The 18,844-nt window shown below is 41.3% G+C and overlaps 1 pseudogene; it reads right to left on the bottom strand.

Annotated features, from left to right (window-relative positions):
* Window positions 1–791: 791 nt before the first annotated feature.
* Window positions 792–18,844, bottom strand: part of LOC112630285 — a 134,001-nt pseudogene continuing 115,948 nt past the window's right edge.

The raw sequence follows: 18,844 nt of genomic DNA, 5'->3' as shown, positions 1-18,844 counted from the left end.
TACTGAGTGTGATAGAACACAAAATTTCACTGAGACACAAACATAAAGCAGAGAAAAATCCAAGACTACCCATCATTTGTTAGCAAATATAAATCATTTGGGGAAACTCTGAATATTGTACACACCATATTTCACTCTCCACCCTCAGTTCCATCTTGGACATTCTCTGTGTACATTAGTATGCAAAAGACTCCACAGGTCCTGAGGAAGGAAACTTACTTGACTGGCCCAGGCCCATTTTTCCCAGATAACTGTTAGTATTCCATAGAACTAGCATCTATGGGTACACTTTAGAAGACAATTGTATAGCCTATAGGTGTTAGCAGACATCAAGTAAGGGTGATAGGCATAGCAAGGAAAAGAGGGATTACTTCTAGCCCTAATATTTTATTAATCTACGACACTCAAAAGTTGGACTATTAAGCTAGACCCAAGTCAAGATCAAAATACATGCTAGAAACACTCTCAGAACATTTTAATTACATTTTAAATGTCATAAAAAGGGGGAGGAAATAAAAAGAGATGATGAAGTCCAAAGTCAATCGCTAATTTGCCTTTGCTTCTTACAGGTTTTACCATATTCTGTCCTTGACAAATTTCTGTATTATCTTAGCTGTGAATTAACCTCTATGCTTTGCAGACTAAGTTAATCCTTCTGTAAATTTTACATCTTTATGGTTCCATGTCTAAAAGGATAACCATCACCAAGTTAAAAATGCAAGCAATAATTTCTAATTTCTTTTTTTAAAGAATCTCTAACAGTCATTTTAATTTGCATTATATATTTCTCTCTACCATTTTAGAGAGACAGAGACCAGCTTTTCATTTTCAAGGATTGATGGACAATCATCCATGAGCTCTTGAAGTTTAATAACAGAAAACTGTACTTGTTTCTCAAATCATTTGGCTACTGTAAGAAGCTGCAGGTCACAAAATGCACATTCGGTAAACTACAGTCCTATTGGCAAACCTCGGTTTGAGAGTGCAACAGGAATACTCACTGCTGGCTATCCTGCCATGTTTAGAGCCTGTGTGAAACTATCATCCTGGGCACTTCTTGTTCTGTTGTCTTCTTTGATGAACTCCAAGTATGGTACTGCTTCACTCAAGGTGGTGGGAGTTAGCAAGACATCTACTCCAGAGTTAAAAGCGTTCACAAAATCATTAGCAATGAGGTATCTCACCTTCTGTGCTTTGATGAAAAAATTTTCATAGTTTTTTTTAAACAAGAAAAAGTTTCCTGAGAGAATTCTTCCTCTCACCACATCATTGAATCCTTCTTGTCTGGTTGCAGCATACCTGGCTTCACTGGACACATCAATTTCACATCTGTGACCATATCGTAGCCCATCAAATCTTGCCATATTTGATGCCACTTCCAATGTGCGCAATACATGGTAGCAGACAACTGAATAACTGGTGTGAGGAAGGGATGCTTCAATTACTTTGGCCCTCACAGACTCAAAGAGGTCAGCAACTTTGGACTGAAGAGATTGTACTTCACTGATAATTCTGGTACAAGATATTTTTTGGAATTCCTATACATTGTTTGTTTACATCTGTCAAACTGGGAAGTATGAATGGTTTAACAGGATCTTGTACTGTGGTAGAATCCTTGGGGTCATGTCCAGCCAGTACACCCAACACAACTGCTGCATCATCCACACATCTGGTTAAGATTCCTGGCAGATCATCAAATTCACCAGGGAAATGAAACCATGACGTGAAAGTAAGCCATAGCTTGGTTTGAAACCAACAGGTTTAATTTTCCTCTGATTTGTATTCCCATACTCCTATTATAGCTCATGACACATTGCATTATAACTATATGTTAATGTATCTGTCTTCTTTGCTCCTGAAGGCAGACACTGTCTTATTCAACACTCAGTAAATGTATTTTAAATTGAATTATCATCATTAATAATATATTAATGGTTTTCCTCAAAACACACACACACTCTCTCTCCCTCACACACACAGAGGGAGGGAGTGGGAAGGGGGAGAGAGAGGGGGAGAGAGAGAGAGAGAGAGAAACTTAGGAGGAGCTATAAGAGAAGGTTACAGTTTTAGCTCTTGCCTTTTCATGGATTACAACCTAAGACAGATAATAAAGAAAGACATGGATGATCACAGTGAACTTCCATAGTATACACCTGAAAAGGAGGCAGACAATGAACAGATAAGATAGTAAATAAATCAGGACTTTTGCCTGCAGCAGTTGAAGCAAAAACCCTAGTGCAAAAAAAAATTACATTGGCTCACAGACCTAGAAAATTCAAGAAATGTATCTGACTAAAGGTACAGCTAAACCCAGGGTTTCAGATTATATCGCTTGGATGTCTAATACCCATTTGAAGCCTAACATGTCAAAAACCTGACCTTCTTCTAATCATTCTCCAGAATCCACTCCCTATTGTGCCTTCTGCATCTCAGGAAATGGCAGCTCCATTGCCTCAGTTATTCAGGCCAGGAACCCTAGAGTCAGTCTTGATCCCTCTCTTTCTCTGACTCTCCACATCTAATCCGTCATCATATTGTAGGCTCCACCTTCAAAATACATCCTGAATGCAATGTTCTTACTACATCTCCTAAACCAAATCATTCCTCACCTAAATAAATATCCTCTGCCTTCCTAGGGTCACTTTTCAACATAGACCAGAAAGACAGTTTAAAGTAAGTCAGATCATGTCTCCTCTTTGCAAAATCCTCCATTGCCTTCTCATCTCACTCCACACAAAAGCCAAAATCCTTACAATGGCCTCCAAGGCCCCATGCTATAGGCTTCCCTCCCCTCTCATCATCACCTCCTCATCTCCCCCTCACTCTGCCCCCGCCATACTGGTCTCCTTGCTCTTCTCTTACTCAAACAGACTGAGCATGTTCTCATTCTCAGGCCTTTGCATTTGTTCTTCCCTTTGTCCAAATATGCACTTCCTGTAGATGTCTGCATAGCTCACTCTCATCCTGCAGACCTTTTCGTAAAATCATTTTCTCAGAGAGGCCCTCACAAGCTGTTCTTTCAAAACCACAACAATCCCCACCACCCAATTCTCTATTTTCCTTCCTCATGGTTTATCTCCATAGCACTTATCAAACATGCTACCTAATGTACTGAATTGTGTCTATTGTCTGTCTCTCCTTGCTAGAATGTAAATTCCTTTCTCCATTGGTAGATACCCATGTGTTCCAGGAAGAGATGATGGACAGTTGCTCCTTTTCCACCACAGTTCAGTGCAGCATTGAACTATGTCACCTGGACCTGAAGTTTTATAGGGTTTCTTACCAAAAAACGATTCTTTCAGCTTTTTCCAGTGTTTCCTTTTCCACTGGGGGTCAGCCCTAGTCCTGGAGCCAGGATATAGAACAAGACACCATCCCACCCCCAACTGGGACCATATAATATCCACCCTCCCTGCTTTGATAACAGAACTCCCGAGTTTCAGCTGGCAGCCTATGTGGCCATGTGCATAAACCCTGAACAACAGAATGTGAAAAAATGATATGTGCCACCTACGAGTTGTACCCCTGAAAAGAAAGGTGTAAGTACTTCCCTGACTCTTTCTCTTTGATTTCCCTTTGCTGGTGAAATAACAAGAATTATCATCTGCCTTGGACTCTGAGATGGGAGCTCTAAGTAGAGGACTTCACTGACACCTGGCAGCCCTGGACTACCTCCTCCTGTACAGTGATAGAAGGAAGAGAGAAACTTCTATCTCAGTTAAGCCATTATATCTTGAAGTTTATTTGTTATAGCAGCCTGGCTAAAACCCTAACTAATACAAAAATTACCCTGAGAATGTCTTTCTTGCCTTTGGGTATTTGGGGAGCAAAGGAAAATAACTGGGGGTTGAAGAAAGGGAGTAGAAGAGAAATTAAGAACTACACAGTTCCAGACCCAATTCTTCCACAGAAGGCTGGGGCTTCTCATATCAGAAAAACATCAGAGCTCCTACTTGTACCGGTATGAAATAGCCTCAAGCAAAACTGCTGATATGCTGTTGTTAGTTAATTTTTAAAGGTTTATATATATGCAAGTGTTATAAATGTAGACTATTTATGGAAGAATATCAACAAATTTCTTAGGTGGCTGCCTCTGGAGACGGGGACTGAAGGATAGGAAGACAGTGTTGGAGGAAAAGAACTCACCTTTGGATGCTTTCTGAATATGATTTCACGTGTAACTACTAAAAAATAACATTTAAACCTTAAGAAGTCAACAAGCTAAAACTAATTTTTAGAGAGGATTAAAATCTCAGCTATTAACCTCATACGAATGATTTTCACCCTTTTTGGGTGACCATAGCTCACAGTGGCACAATGAGAAAAAAATGTCGCATTTTTGAAGGCCATTGTTATCAGTGGATGTGAAAGCAAACTTCCTTTTGGACATAAGTATGTACAGCTTTCAAATGGCACAAGAAAAATCAGATCTTTCCTCAATGTATTTTTTTGTTTGCTGCCAGTGAAAGCAGAAATCACCAGCAGCCTAGCATCCTTGAAACTTTCCCTCCTTTCCCCCGACATCATCATCATTTTATAAAGGTCATCCCACAATGAATGGGTTGCCAAGTTAGGGTGAAGGCAGCTCCGCCACAGCCCTCATTACGCTGATCTGTGCTGTCTTCCATCCCTCATCAGCAGCGAAGTCAGTATTTCATCTGGGAGCTAAAATTAAGTCATCACCCCTCCTGTGAGCAACGCTCCTCCTGAAATAAAAATTTTACAACGTTAGGTTGGAGGAGGATCACTTAGCATTTGAAAACACTTCCCCTGTGACCTTGAGCTTTTATCGCTTGGGAGCCAAAATAAAATCTCTCAGGCAAGATTTATGAATAAATAATTAACCATGAAAATAAAAGCAGCACTGAAAAAGAAGTAGGTCCTTTCCATTTACAGCCAAAGTTGGGGGGGGTGTGTGTGTGTGTGACTTTCTCTTTTATGCACACGGTGTTTTCAAGAAAAAAAAAATCCAAGATATAAAAGCCTGACCTAACCACAGGAGCCATAAGACATTCGGACAGATTCTGCATGGCCTGCTTCTTCCATGGGCCTTCCTGGATCCTCAGAAAGTACCCAGGCCACCCAGACACTGAGCAGCAAGGACAGCCCTCACTGCTCTCCATCCTCCTGGGACTGGCTTCTCCCCACCCCACTCCACCCTTCCCCGCAAGAGCAAGGGGTGTTTCCCCAGTGGTCCACCTGCCAGCCAAGGAGGGTCTGAAGGAGAGGCAGCAGGAACTTAGTCCCGCAGAGAAGACTCTGGGCTCACACATCCCCCATCTCAGAGCAGGGCTCTCTAAAAGCAGTTCACCCAGTGAAACAAAAATGACAACACTGGGGAACACTCAGCTCAATTTCAAGGCAACCAGGAAAAATAATCACAAATTAAGAGAGCTCTCTCCCTCCTTTAAATGCAAACTCAGCATGTGGAGGAGGAACGCAGTCCAGTCTTCGGTTCCAACTGTCACAAGCTCTCTCTGAAGAACTGCAGTGCCTTCCTCTTCCTGAAATGCTCACCTCCTGGTGAGCTGCCCATCCCAGTTCAAGCAAAGAAAACACTTCCAGCATGAATGACAGGAATTCAAAGAGATGAGGCCTTGCTGCCTCCCGGTGAGAAAACTGGCTGAGGGGCAAAGAGCCCAGGGATCTCCCTAGCCTGTCCCAGGGCGTGCAGTCCCTGAGGAAGCATGAGTCTTGAACTTCATCCTAACGTTGGAAATCTAAACTTTTTCTTTTTCATCTTCACAGCATCTATTGTTTTTCTTTAGACTGCTCTAACCTGCCTCCCTGCTGACTCATTTTTGTCATGTATTCTCTGAAGAAAGATAATAGACCAAATTATTCTGAAGCATAACTGCCTGTTAAAAGTCAGAAGAAGAACTTGCCCAGCCTCCTCCTCTGAAGCAGGCGCTCCTCCACAGGGTGGACGGGAGGCAGGCCAAGCCTACAGGCTGGTGGAGAGCCCTGTTCCTGCAGATAAAAGTGGCAGAAACACTCCTCCCATCAAAAGAAGTCAAATAAAGGTTAATCTTTTACATCCCCAATCTTCCCTTCAGAAAGGAGGTTAATTTTAAGAATTCCTCTAGCAGTTGAATAATCCCTAAGGGTTCTTCTGTCTTCACTATTCCAGGATTCCCAAGCTTCCTACTTTGCTCAGGAGGTCTTCGGTGACTCTGCATTTCCATGACATTTCTCAATATTAAAGTTCCCTGAAGAACCTTAGGAGACAGGATTAACAAAAGCACTTTGTCTTACAGTTAAAACTGTAAGACAGTATTAACAAAAGCACTTTGTAAACCCTATGCATGCTACTAATGGCAGTTTGCTCGTCCAAAAAACTGCTCACTTCTGTTTCCCTATATTCCAGAAAAACTTCAGCTGCTATTTACCTTATTCTTAAATCAAGTTTTTTATTTGATTCTTGCCTTCGATATTTTTAAGCAGCTCCACTGAGGTATAATTGGCAAAGAACAAACTGCAAATATTTTAATTATACAATTTGAGAAGTTTTAATAAATATAAACACCATGAACAATCTCTATAATCAAGATAATAAACATATTCATCATCCTTAAAAGTTTTCCCAGGCCCTTCTTACATCAATTTGTGAGCAAAATAACATTGTTTCTTACCCTAGACCTAACCATAATTAGCTGTGTGACCTTGAGCTTCTTTGCAAGTTTTCATCTTTTCACCTGTTCAAGGAGAGAATTGTATCAGACGATCTTCCTAGTCCTCCAAGACAAAGCCTTCTATGAATCTAGGCTTGAAATCAACCTTCAAGGACAGAGGTCACCTGTGAATTTCCTCATTGTTTTTTCTGGCCACAAAATTTATTCTCAAGCTATGGCACTCATGATGATACACATGGCATCATAATATTTATTTTTGTTTCTAAGTAGTTCTACAATGTTGCCTCTATAATAGGACCGCTTTCATGGGCCAGTGACCTGCGCAACCACACACCCTCAGAAGGGCCATGCTGTTGAAGTTCAATGCTCTGCAGTTGCCATCTTGAAATTCTTAATAATTTTGGCTTTGAATTTGTGGTTAGTAAATGAAGTCTAATGAGACCATGGAGCTGCAGGCTTGGAGCTTTGACTCACATACGCTCCTACGTGCCACCACCTCCCTACCTGCTTGCCTTTTCAGACAGGCTCTCAGCAGTCCACTCCCCAACCCCTGGTGTCCTGGCCCAGTCTGACCTCCTCATTCCTGAGACCAAATTGCATCAACAGAAGACGACTGCATTCTGCTGTCATTCTTTACCCCAAGGAGCAAGAGGATCAGGGTTAGACACTCACCCCATGGCATCTTGGGACAGGACAAGACAGCATCCATCCTGCACCAGGCTGACAGCACCACTACGTGTTTGGTGGGTGACCAGTGGGGAGGGATGTATCATCCACCTCAGTCTAGGTACCAAGTACATCCAAGCAGGGGTTAGTATAGAATAGCCAGCATGTAGGAAGGGGAGACTGACTTTGCCATCCCATCCAGCCCCACGTTTTTATTTTGCACTGGGATCCACAAAGTATGTGCTTTTTAAAAGAATATTATGAATATAAATTGCCTGTTGCAGACCAGGAATCAACAAGACAGCCTCCCATCTGTGCCCTTTCAAGAGGTCATGCAGGAAATAACATTGCATAGTGCTAAAAGCAATGACTATTTAATGATCCTCTGGCCCTTGATCATCCTGTCACTCAGGGACAGGCAAAGACAGGTGAAGAATCTCCAGCTGGTTTAAAGAAAAGTGTGAAATGGTGTTAGCCAAGCTGGAGCTGAGCTTTAGATGCCTCTAAATTGCATCTAAGTATATGCTAAGCCTACCTGGTCTGCTCTCAAATGGGGACTCTGCCCCTCCTCTCTGGATAACTCTGCCACCACCTCACTGCTGCCTGAGATGGCTTGGTTTTAAAAGAAAATAGTACCTGTATTAGTTTACTAGGGCTGCCATAGTAAAGCACCACAAACTGGGAAGCTTAGAACAGCAGAGCTTAATTGTCTCACAGTTCTAGAGGCTAAAAGTCCAAGATCAAGGTGTCAGCAGGACTGATTCCATCTAAGGATTGTGAGGGAGAGTCTGCTCCATGCCTCTCTCTTAGCTTCTGGTGGTCTGCCTGCAATCTTTGCCATTCCTTGGATTTTAGATGCATCACACCGATCTCTACCTTGATATTGACATAGTGCTGTTCTTCTTATAAAATTTTCCCCTTTTATAAAAGCAAATTCATGTTGGATTAGGAATCCACCCTACCCCACTATGACCTTATTATAACTAACTAATTATATCTGCAATGACCTTATTTCCAAGTAAGGTCACATTCTGAGTTGTTACAGGTTAGGACTACAACATTCATTTTGAGATGACACAATTCAACCCATAACAGGAGCCCTGAGTAGACCATCAGAGACAATGCTTCAGTAAATAATTACTCCTGGGAGAGGAAGCACGCTGGCTGACTCAAAATTCACACTAACAGTGAGCAAGTTTCGGAGAGAAGAGAAAGCAAAACCTAAGGTCCTTTGGCTCTACAACACAGTTGGGGTATAGAAGAAAAGGTTGGAGGGAGAGAGAAGAAAGGGGAATAAAGTATCCTCACAGAATACAGGCATAAAGAATGTAAAAAAGAGTGACAAAGCCCAAGGACAGCCTTTACTGGCTCTGCAAAAGGCTCAGTCCTGAGGCTGGAGCATAGTTGCCTTTCTCAAAAGGTTGCCTATCCCCACTGTGTAACTTTACTGTCATTTTCCTAATGTGGAAACTTAAACCAACACACACACACCCAACACATGCACACACACACACGTGCACACATACCTACTGTCCTCTCTAATAATGTTTCCTTTGCTGCCACAAGGCCTGTTTCTCTTCCAAAGCAAGTTCTTCCAGAAACTACTCCTTCATCTCTAACTATGCCCAGAAGAATCAATACTTCTTAACTGTATTAAGCAAAATCCTGCAGCATCTGCAGACCTGGATATCAGAGTCCTGCTAAGAAGGAAGAAAATAAGTTGCAATTGCTGCACTCTCAGAAAAATGGTCATCAATTTAAAGCTTCTTCGAATATACTCCAGTATATTACAGTGTACATACAAAACGGCGGGAGGGTATTTTAAGTTCTATTAGGAGTCCCTATCTAAGTTATCACCAGTCAAAACCAGCAGCTATAATCTCTTCTACAATCTTGCTTTTGTAAACAACATGCTATGCTGTCAGCTGTCTGTAATAAGAAGACAAGGTAATCGTATGTTCTCAAGAAAATTCATGCACTTGTTAATGGCCCTAAATTTTCAACAAATTAGCAGACTTTAAAAATTCATTAACACTTCTGTTCTTAATCTATGGATTTGTTCATTTAATAACTGTGAGCTCATAGTAAGGATTTATTAGCATATCACAGGAAATGGTTTGGTTGTGTCCACACCCACATCTCATCTTGAATTCCCATGTGTTGTGGAAGGGATTCAGTGGGAGACAACCAAATCATTGGAGCAGGTCTTTCCTGTGCTGTTCTTGTGATGGTGAATAAGTCTTATGAGATCTGACGGTTTTATAAAGAGGAGTTTCCCTGCACAAGCTCTCTCTCTTTGCCTGCCACCATCCACGTAAGATGTGACTTGCTCCTCCTTACCTTTTGCCGTGATTGTGAGGCCTCCCCAGTCATATGGAGCTGTAAGTCCATTAAACCTCTTTTTTGTGAATTGTCCAGTCTTGGGTATGCCTTTATCAGCAGCATGAAAACAGACTAATACACCACAATTGCTATTTGGAGGATCTGGCCAGGTGATGTGTAAGATGGGGTTTTACTTTTCTAAACCTGTGTATGTTGAAATCCTCTGCAAGGGAAATTAACCAAGTCTTATCCAGAGGTGAAGCAACATGGTTTTGAATGGTCTAGCACTACAGAATAATAATTGACATAAATAAATACCAAATTCTTTGCATCTTCCCAAATGCTCTAGGAGGTAGGTCCTATCATTATTCTCATTGTATTGTCCTAAGCCTTGGTCACATGAAGTCAGGGGCCCACCCTACACCAGTATGACCTCATCCTAACTTAACTAATTACATCTGAAATGACTCTATTTCTAAATAAGGTCACATTCTGAGCTACTGAAGGTTAGAGCTGCTACATATGAATTCTGGGGGTATACACCTCAACCCACAACAAGGGCCATGAATAGACCATCAGAGAACATGCAGAGCCATGAAGAAACTGCAGCTGCAGAGAAGCAGCCAGACTGCTGGACTCCAGAGCAAGGAGCTATGTGAAGGAAAAAAAAAGAAAAAAGAGAACGTGAGAAAAGGGAGAAATGGAGCTCATATACACTTTTATTTCATGGTGACAGTGATAGAGAAGGAGAAGGAGGGGAGAAAGAGAGTTCTACTCCTTTCCATGGTCAGTATCTTTTAGTTGTTCCTTTTCTCATAGTTTCGAGCCCATTCCTCTGTTTCTGAAACTACAGTTTCATAAGATATTTTGCTGTTATTCCATAATTCCAAACTACCTGACAAGGAGATTCTCAGCCCACAGTAATTTAGGGAATCAGATGCTCTTAAACAGTGGTTGATGTAATAAATATGACAGGCCCCAAGTGATGATCAATGCATATCTAATGCACTCATTTGCTGAGAATTGCTTGAAATCAGTGGACTTCGCAGTAATTAACATTGTCTATATGCACATACACACAAACACCATGGCCAAATATCACATTAAAGAGATGGCCTGCTGGAGGAAAAAAACAGCAGATCTGTATCAGTCAAAGTAGACTTCTATTACAAAATACCATACATTGGGTGGCTTAAACAACAGAAATCTATTTCTCACAGGCTGGAAGTCCAGAATCAGGATGCCAGCATGGTTGGGTTCTGATGAAGGCACTCTATTTTTTTTTTTTTTTTTTTTTTTGAGATAGAGTCTTGCTCTGTTGCCCAGGCTGGAGTGCAGTGGTGTGATCTCTGCTCACTGCAACCTCTGCCTCACAGGTTCAAGCAATTCTCCTGTCTCAGCCTCCCAAGTAGCTGGGACTACAGGCGTGCATCACAAGGCACTCTTACTGGTTTGCAGATGGCCTCCATCTCACTCACATGGCAGGGAGACAGCAATCTCTCTCTTCCTGTTCTTATAAAGCCACCCACCCCATCATGAGGTCCCCACCATATGACCTCATCTAAACTTAATGTCATCCCAAAGGCCCCATTGCTAAACACCATCACTTGGGGGTTAGTGCTTCAACATATGAATTTTGGGGAGGATACAATTCAGTCATTCCACTCCGGCCCCCTTAAATTTATGTCCTTCTCACATGTAAAATACATTCCTTCCATCCAACAGTCCCCAGAATCTTAACTCATTCTAGCATGAACTCTAAAGACCAAAGTCCAAATACTCATATCAGCAAAATCAAATATGGGTGAGATGCATATGTTGCTATGATTCATTCTGAGACAAAATTCCTCCCCTTCTGCAAACATTTGAAATCAGACAAGTTTACATGTTTCCAAACTATGAAAATGGGACAGGTACAGGATGAACATTCCCATTCCAAAAGGGAGAAATAAGAAAGAAGGAAGGAGCAATGGGTCCCAAGGAAGTCTGAAATTTAGCAAGGCAAATTCCACCAGATCTTAATGCTCCAGATTAATCCTCTTTGGTTTCAGGCTCTGCCTCATGGACCACCAGGGTGACAATCCCACTTCTGAAGCTCTGTTAGGTACAAGGTTGCACCCTCAAGGCTCCATGTGGCCCCTCTCACAAGATTTTGCAGAGTGGTCCCATTCCCACAGCATTGGTCAGAGGCCATCTAGCCTGTTCAAACCAAGTGGTACCACTGGTAATCTCTGAATTGCCTTCTTGAAGAATAGTGCATGTTTTCTTGAAGAATAGTGCATGTTTACAGCTAAATGGCTCTATGGTCTGGTCCTGTTAAATCAAAGAAGTACAACTGCCTTCCCTAATTTAGTCTCATTTTTTTGCATTCTCTTTAGTTCAAACTGGCAGGGTTTTTGTTGGTATAATCTCATCTTGATGCTTGGATTCTGTTAAAATGGCTAAGTCAATAAGTCATACCCATGATGTCTTTATCAAATGATTGTTCAGCCACATCTTTAATGTTCTCTTCAAAACAAGCTTTTCCATTTTTTGCAATGTGGATAAACTGAGAATTTTCCAAATCCTTAAATTCTGCTTCCTTTTGATTAAGAATTTCTTCTTCATTTCGTCTCTTTCCTCTTGTATTTTTCTATATGCATTTAGAAGGAACCAAACCACTTTTTCAACACTTTGCTTAGAAATCTCTTCAGCCCACATTTTGCTCACAAATTCTACCTTCCACACAGTTCAGCCAAATTATTTGCCACTTAATAAAAAGGATCATCTTTCCTCCAGTTTTTAATATCATGTTCCTAATTTCCATGTAAGCCCTAATCAGAATCACTTTTAACATCTATTTTTCTAGTACACAACTCAAAACTCTTCCAGCCTCTACCTATTAACTAGTTCCAAAACCACTTCTACATGTTTAGGTATTTGTTATACCAGCACCCCACTTCTTTGTATCAAAATCTGTATTAGCCTGGATTCTCCAGAAAAACAGAACCAATATGGTTTAGATATATAGATAGCTCTACATACAGATATATATTTCAGTTCTGTTTCTCTAAAAAATCCAGACCAATACAGACATGTCTATAGACATAGACATACACATCATATACATAATCCAAATACATCTATATAGATAGGTATCTATATCTATGTATATATAAACATATAGATACAACAATTATAACGAACTGACTCACATGATTCTGCAGGCTGAGAAGTCCCAAGATCTGCAGCTGACAAGCTGGAGACCCAAGAGAGTCAATGGTATTTCCAGCCCAAGTTGGAAGGCCTGACAACTAGGAAAACCAGTAATGTAAGTCTTCATCTGAGTGTGAATCTGAAAGCAGGAAAAGAGCAATGTTCCAGCTCGAAGAGAGTCACGCAGAGAGAAAGAATTCTCTCTTACTCAGCCTTTTTGTTCTATTCAGGTCTTCCATGGATTGGATGAGGCCCACCCACATTGGGAAGGCAATCTGCTTTGCTGAGTCTACTGACTCAAATGCTATTCTCATCCAGAAACACCCTCACAACACACTCAGAATAATTTTTGACCAAATATCTGAGCACTCCAAGGCCCAGTCAAGTCAACACATAAACTTAACTATTACAGGACCCAAGGAGAATAACACAGCTCTCCAACAGAATGGTTTCTGCCTCTCCACCCTATTCCCTACTGATTCTTTCCCTTGCTAAGTGTTCTCTTGACCAGATGAAATGGGGAAGGATAGGAAGAGCAGGGAAGAATATAGACAGGATGGATGGAACAAGAAGAATTTCTAAATGAGTTTGGGGCCAACCCCCTTTTGAGGTAAAACTCGATTTTGGTAATCTGCCAATTTATAAAGGGGAATTTTAAGTAATCCCCTGTGTTTGGCCTATACTTGCAGTATATTAAGGCATTAAATTGGATTAAAATTATATGTTTAGAATTTTCAAGGAGGTAAGCAGGATCAAGAAGAGACTTTTGTTAAAGGAAGGCTTAATAAGCTTCCACAATGTTCCTGGCCCTCATCTGATGCCCCAACAGCCCTTTGAGATAGATATTATTATCCCCACATTACAGAAGTGGAAACTGAGGTAAAGGCATGTTCCTGCCACAATGGTGAAGTAAGGACCGACCCAGGTAGGTGTCATTCCTGGCCTGCCATTCTTCACCACCTCACACCACCTGCTGTCAATTGGCAAAGACTCCCCATTCCTTTCTCCACATGTGCACAGCTCTAGAGAACATGTTTCCCTCATCAGAATAAAAAATGAATCAGGGTTTTTAGCACCAGAGCTCTTGAATCAATTAAGGATTTCAATCAGAGATGAGAATTACAAGAAACTTCCAGTAGACTCATTTCTAGGCAAATCCCCCTGCCCATGCCTCATGACTTCTAATAAGACCATCATAGCACTTTTAACCCTGGACTCCACAGTTAGTGAGGCATTCCTGATTACTCACATCTGTGGGAGAAATCTCCTTATTAGGCCCTGAGCTGATGCTCTTCTATAACCCCTTATATGATTTTACGAATTCTCCAGGACAGGGTACGTCAAGATGAGAGAAAACAGGGAAGCATATTCCAATCTGCGCAGAAGCTATGCAAAAGACATCACGTTTAATACAACTATAATGAAGCCAGGGGCTATTACTCATAGTTAATAGAGCTGAATTAAAGAGAGGTGGCACATTTTTCAATTTATCTACCAACAAGGAAGGAATCACAGCACATTCCCATTTCTTGGGGAAATAAGAAAATAAGGTTATTTTATGTGGTCAGACTTTACATACATTTTCCCTGTTACAGTCAATTCCCATTTCAAGAATAAGTAGACAGATGTGTAGAGCTTGTTTCATAGAAATAGACCCCAGTATTTTGTTAAGTAACACTGTCTAACTGATGAATTATTCCAAATAATTATTCCATCTACACTTGACAGGACTCTCTCTCTAGGATACCAAGGGACGCATACTGACACTTGCATTCTTCATCAATATATTTAATTGCTCAATTCTGCTTTGCATAAAGGGGATTCTTCTCTTCTGCACCAGTGTTTGGTTGAGAAAGCTGTCTGGGAGGAAAAAAAAAAAAAAAAAAAAAGAGGCACTCAGATTTGAATATGTAACTGAGCTCTCCACAACAAACAGCACAATAGAATGAGACCCAAGAGAGCCTCCCAGTGCTGTTCCATCCAGGCCCCAATTCCTCAATAATAAATTTCCTTCCCCCCAAAATAGTAATGAACTCTGCAAAACTGTTAATTGCAGCTTGAAATAGGTAAATCTAAGCTTCCACTTTCCAGAGAGCCTTAATATTGGATATTAAACCATAAGAATATGAACATAGCCTGAACGCTGCTGGCTACGCACACAGAACACTGCACATAGTAACCTGATGGAGCTTTATGCAGAAATTGTAACTAATTTACACCGCACTGGGTACACATCTTGTTCTCTTTTCACTCCAAGCCATCTGCTCCTTTGTCACCACCACCCGTGGCAGGACATCTCCTCAGCTGCTGCCACTGAGCTGGAATTGTGCCCTTTCCCTGTGATCTGCTATCAACAAGCATTTAGCACTCATCCCTGAATCAGATGGGACTCATTTAATCCAAAGGGGCTTGCTGTGTAGTAACACCTTGGCAGGTTCTGCACTGCTGGGAAGAAAGCAGACTTGAGAGATTATTTCACAACCTCATCAGATCGAAAATATCATGAAAATCTAGGAAACAGTTGCCCCTCAAAATGTATAAGCCAGCAGTAAAATGAAAACACATCATAGCACTGCCTGACTTCCACCTCCTGTGAGTCCTTTTTTTTGTTGATCTGCACCACACAAGGTATTCATTCATTCATTCATTCATTCGTTCATTCATTCATTCATTCAATAAACATGTTCCAACACATCTTCTCAGTTCAAACTCTTAATCTTTACCTTTGACAAGGAGCAGGGAACCAGAAGAGCTCTTTGGACTAGTTCTCACATTCACAAAAGGATTCAAATTTAGACTGGTGAAGTTAACTCCAAATGAAGTTATACATCAGTCCCAGAGATACACTGAATGATTGAAAGAAGAAACTTATCACCCAGACTTACACTTACAGGCAATCACCACAATGCACACCTCTAACATGCTATGAATTGCAATTAAGCTCTGAACAGAAAAACTATCTTGTGTCTTCATGCTTTACAGCATGAATTTTTTTTTTTTTTTTTTTTTTAGACGGAGTCTCACTCTGTCACCCAGGCTGGAGTGCAGTGGCACGATCTCTGTTCACTGCCAGCTCTGCCTCCCAGGTTCACGCCATTCTCCTGCCTCAGCCTCCCGAGTAGCTGGGACTACAGGTGCCCGCCACCACGCCCGGCTAATTTTTTGTATTTTTAGCAGAGATGGGGTTTCACCGTGTTAGCCAGGATGGTCTCGATCTCCGGACCTCGTGATCCACCCGCCTCGGCCTCCCAAAGTGCTGGGATTACAGACCTGAGCCACAGTATGAATTTTTTCAATGTAAACCTCTAAAATGTACTACAAAAACTTCAGACTTTTGTGTTTTAACATACCAAAACCCTTTAAAAATGTAAGTGGCCAGGCAGGGTGCCTCGCACCTGTAATCCCAGCTACTGGGAGGTGGGGATGCTGAGGCAGGAGGATAACTAGAGGCCAGGACTCGAGACCAGCCTGGGCAACATAGCAAGACCTCATCTCTTTAAAAATAATAATAAATTAAGTAAAAATAAATAAAATGGAAGTGAATTGGACCCTCTCAATCCCTACAGAAAAGGAAAGAAGAGAAGGGGCTAGAGAAGTGAATAGCAATCCATAAAACAATCTGTCCACTCAATACTCTGTATCTTTCTAGAGGCTTTTCTGTTGAGTGAGAGCACCCACTAATGCACTTTCTCCCTTACCTTAATATTCTCCCTTTTCCTGTGTCAAAATATCTTCTGGGGGCTTCTAATGAGAGAGCACACTGAACTGATTTTTTAAAAAAGAATCCTCTCTCAAAAATCGTGTTAAATGCTCAATAAAATATAACAAATACTTAAATTCAAGGTTAACTTTGAAAGAAAGAAGTTCTGGGAATAAAGAGGGAATCAAAGTCACATAGTCAATGGGAGCCGTACTTTCAGGCCTTTTGTCTGTGCTAAACACTTGGATGAACATCTCTATGTATAAAACCTTTCTTCGATTTTGTCTGCCTCATCTCCACCCTCACCTTCCAGAATATATTCGCAGAATATTCTTTGTATATATGCTTTGTATCTGTGCATATTCATAGGCTCTGCTTAAGGGCACTTATTTTCTCTATTGTTAGTAAATTTCAAAATGTGGACTGCCAAAACAAACCACTCTGTACCACAGCAAAACCTGCTTTCTGCAGGTGAATGACCAAGCACTAATATGGTCTTTCCACCAGCTACTGATATCAATAGCAAAGAGCTCACAGCGCTGGGATCCTCGGACCCGGCAGATATCTCAGTCCAAGCAGACTGCATTGACCAGGTCTCAGTGACAAAGGCAGAAGATGATGGGGAGCCCATCCTCTCACTTGTGTTCTTGGTATTCTTGGCTTAACTTATTGCTGGTCCAGTAAGAGTCTTCTTAAACTGAATCTAACTCGTTCTTATTTCCAGCCTGACCGCACTCATCAATCATCGCCATTTCCCACCAACAGTTATTTTTCAACTTATACCCTAAGTGGCAAAGTTCTCCATCAACCCATTATCCATTTCCCCATCTTCCTCACTAACAGAACCTCAGTCTTAGAACAGCAGTGGACACATCCCCGGATCGCAATTGGTTTAAGCCAAACACAGCCATCCCATTCCTCAGTTTCTGAGCCTTCTGATGGGTGACCACAGGCTCCAGTTCTAGCCACTTTGATGCAAAGAGGATGCAGGTTTGGAAAAATTTTGGGTATTCTTGATGGAATGGACAGATACATCTGACAGTGGCTTCTCTTTTCTCCCCTCATGAACGTGGATGTAATGGCTGAAGCTACAACAGACAGCTTCAACTAACAGAAGAAAAACCAAAGTTAAGGCAGAAAGGAGACTGGATCTTTAAGAATGTGGCTGAACTGCTGTTTCCACCCTAAATTGCCAAACTCTAGACTTACTATTTAAGATTATTAAATGTCCTCATTCTTAAGCCACTGGTTTTTGAGTACTTGGGTCAAAACAGCTGAAAGCATTTCCAACTGATAACACCCTTTTAGTTCCTGTATTGCACTCAGAACCACCATGTATGATTCATGGCACCTCCAATATGATGAGTGCCCTGATAGCAACTATCACAATATGCAACCTCCTGTTTGTTTCATTATATATTATCCATTTCCTTTCTAGACTGTAAGCCCTATGGGATCTGACTTATTTATTATTATATTCCCAACATCTAGAAAATTGTCTAATACACAGTAGGCATTCAATAAAGAACTATTACTGAATGAGATCAACTGGAATGAGCACATTGGTGCTTAAGCCTAAGGACGCAGGGGGGAATTAGTTGTGGCTTTGATTGTAATTCAAGGGCCAGCTCTGTGAATACAACATAAGAGAAGTCAATTATGAGAAGTCAGGATTGGCAGGAATCTGTTCATTTGGATACTACCAATCTGGCTGTCCAGAGATCAGAATGAATCCCCTTTCCCAGACAACAGGGACTCTGAGGAAATCTGGAGATCCAACTGACACACTGATCCTTTCTCAAGGTTGGAAGTAGAGCAGGATGTCAAACACTCACTGTTGTCATTGTAACCTTGTAGTTCTGATCTTCCCTTGCCAGTGATATCTGCTGTGCTGGGCTCCTTTGTGGCTCTGTGAACTCATTCTGTGCCTGGAGCTCTGAAGTATGTTTAACAGTGTCCTCCCAAAATTCATGTTCACCCAGGACCTCAGAATGTAACCTTATGTGGAAATAGGGTCTTTATAGATATAATTAAGATAAGGACCAAAATGAGATTATATTGGATTAGGATGGGCCCTAAATCCAATGAAAAGTGTCATTATTATAAGAGATAGAAAATGATAATATTTCGACATGGAGAAGAAGATAGCACAAAGGTGGACACAGACTGGAGTGATGCAGCCATAAGCCAAGAAATACCGAAGACTGTGGGGAGCCACCAGAGCTAGGAAGAGGCAAGGGAGGAATCTTCCTTTGAGACTGTGAAGGGAACATGGCCCTGTTGACACCTTGATCTCAAACTTCTGGCTTCCAGAACTGTGAGAGAATAA

The sequence above is a fragment of the Theropithecus gelada genome, chromosome 1, assembly GCF_003255815.1.
Source record: "Theropithecus gelada isolate Dixy chromosome 1, Tgel_1.0, whole genome shotgun sequence".
In the NCBI taxonomy this organism is placed as follows: domain Eukaryota; kingdom Metazoa; phylum Chordata; class Mammalia; order Primates; family Cercopithecidae; genus Theropithecus; species Theropithecus gelada.
The sequence above is the reverse complement of the archived record's forward strand: the minus strand, read 5'-3'. Positions and strand labels throughout refer to the sequence as shown.